This window comes from Myotis brandtii, unplaced genomic scaffold, assembly GCF_000412655.1.
Source record: "Myotis brandtii unplaced genomic scaffold, ASM41265v1 scaffold603, whole genome shotgun sequence".
Taxonomy (NCBI): domain Eukaryota; kingdom Metazoa; phylum Chordata; class Mammalia; order Chiroptera; family Vespertilionidae; genus Myotis; species Myotis brandtii.
In genome coordinates this window covers 238,699-241,222 of record NW_005370284.1, presented here as the reverse complement: position 1 = coordinate 241,222, position 2,524 = coordinate 238,699, and the positions used below count along the sequence as shown (strand labels likewise).

The 2,524-nt window shown below is 46.8% G+C and overlaps 1 protein-coding gene across 11 annotated transcripts in view; it reads left to right on the top strand.

The window, feature by feature from the left end:
- Positions 1-2,524, top strand: part of CAMK2D (calcium/calmodulin-dependent protein kinase II delta) — a 156,286-nt gene that overhangs the window by 58,698 nt on the left and 95,064 nt on the right. The window lies entirely within an intron of this gene.

Below are 2,524 nucleotides of genomic sequence, written 5' to 3'. Positions count from 1 at the left end.
GCGGCAGGGCAGACTCGGTGGCGGGGGGGACGGTCGTCTCTCACGTGGCCTGGTCACCCCTCCTCCTCCTCTCCAGGTGTTGGTCTCTCGCTGTCTGTCAGCGTCGGCCTCCACAGGCCTGCGGGTGGCAGGAGCTGAACCAGGGGAGCCAGGACCAGGGGGCGCCCTCCAGAGAGCAGGCAGGGAAATAGAGCACGCCCGGCAGGGACCTCAGCCGGCGGGTCTGCGAGCTCCCTGTGGGTCGTTGTGTCGGACTCTCCCATTGGACGGAGCCTTCGGCAGGGACAGCGTCAGTTCTGCTTCCTGTGCTTTGTATAAGTGTGTGATGTGTGATTACTCTCCATTGCTCGTTCCTGAAGAACCCTTCTCCGCGTCTCTGCTTAGTGGCTCTCTTTAGTCCTGGGGCTGCCCCTGAGCCACGCCCCGAGCGGGTGCGCTGCCCTGAGCCATCGGCAGGGTCCCAGCGCGGCCTCCCCTCCGCCCTCTCTCCTTTGTCTCCTCAGCGGTCTGCACTTGGTCATCTTTGGCCTCAGAACCTGGAAGCCCGCCAGCTGCTGTGCTGTCGGCCTCACTAGAAAGCACATGTGCAGGCGTCTCTGAAGTCAGCTTACATCATAGCTGGTGGCCAGTGCACAGATTCGTGCACATGGAGAGGAAGTTAATAGAAGAAATATTTTAACATCGCTATTCGCCCTTTCTCTATGATGGGAGTGTCAGAGAAGAAAGAAAATTAGTAACATTTATATGAAAGCAATACATAAATTGATTAATAAATAAACAATAGCAAAATGATAGAACAATAAAGACATGATATAAAAACAACACAGACATATATAAAACAACAAAAACATGATTTAAAACAAAAAAAACATGATATGAAAACAACATTGATAAATGATATAAAAACAACAGTGATGCAAACAATGACTGATAAAGTGATTAAACTTATTCTAATATCTCCCTCTACACCACATTAAGAGTGAAAACACTTTCATAGTGCTTGACTAATTTCCCTTGTGCTGAAGTATTTACAACTTTAACTTTAACATCACATGCTCTTCGGAGTCGAGAGAAAGCAACATATAACTGACCATGTCCGAAGTCGGGTTCAGGTAGGAATATGCCTACTCTGTCTAAGAGTTTGTCCTTGTGATTTGTTAATAGTCATCACAAATGCTGGCATCACGGGAAACTTGTTGAATCAATTTAAATGGGAGGCCAGTGTCAGACAAGGACAAATATCACGCAAGCACAAGTCAACGTTTACAGTAGGTCCTCGGGTTACATCGGAGACCCGTTCCTACGGCGCGACATAATTCGATTTTCGCTGTAAGTCAGAACCCACCTACATAAGCACCTACATCACTCACATGGAGCACATACACAGAGGTAATGAAGTGAAACAGTAAAAAAAAAAAAATGTAAAAAAAAGATAACAATTCCTGACCTTTACTTGTGGTAAATAAATAATAAAAAAACATAAAGCTCATATGTACATACGTTGAAATGATGGAACTTTTTATTTATTTATAAATAAATGGGAGATGGCGATGTAACCACGAAACGATGTACATCAAGTCGGACATAACCCAAGGACTGTCTGTATTTTTAAACTAGTGACCTGGTGCATGGATTCGTGGACATTGAAAGGAAATTAATTAGAAGGTGGCCAGCGGGGCAGGACTGGGCAAGACGGGCTGGACACTCCCTGGAGCCCACCTCCAGTGGTCCCGCTCCAGTCTCTGTGGAGTGAGCGGGGTCCCTCTAACAAGTGGGGTCCCTTGGCCCGGCCTGAGGGTGTCTGGCTGAAACTGGCTCTCCGACATCTCCCGAGGGTTCCGGAGTGAGAGGGCTCTCTGCAAAGTTGCTGTCATACAAGGTGTGGAACGCAAACGCAAGTGTGCAGTAAACCAGATTCAGGGCCGACAGTGCCCCAGCAACAACATAACCCACCACTGAAGGTAGAATCACGCGGCTCCACAAGGAATCGGGCTCCCTCCTCGCTGGTTCTGGGGTGCATCACCCAAGAACCGCCGCTTCCAAGTCACTGCAGTTTGGCAACTCCTGCGTTGAGTGTCTGCCCCCTGGTGATCAGTGTGCATCATAGCGACCAGTTGGACCGGCTGAGGGACACTTAGCATATTAGCCTTTTATATATAGACTAGTGGCCTGGTGCACAAATTTGTGCACATTAATTAGAAGAAATATTTTAATATCACTATTCGCCCTTTCTCTATAATAGAAGTGTCAACCAAATTCGCAATTGACAATGATAGATTGAAAAAAACGCATGCGATTGGCGCCAGCGAGAGCTTTATATGTATCGCGCATGTGCGAGTCAACTTAGTTTTTTTTTTTTCTGGGTGTTTTTTTAAAATTTTTTTATTATTTTTGTTTTATTGCTTAAAGTATTACAAAGAGTATTACATATGTCTCCTTTTTTACCCCCCTTGACATTCCCCCGGCCTCCCCTACCCCCCAGTGTCTTGTGTCCATTGGTTATTCTTATATGCATGCATACAAG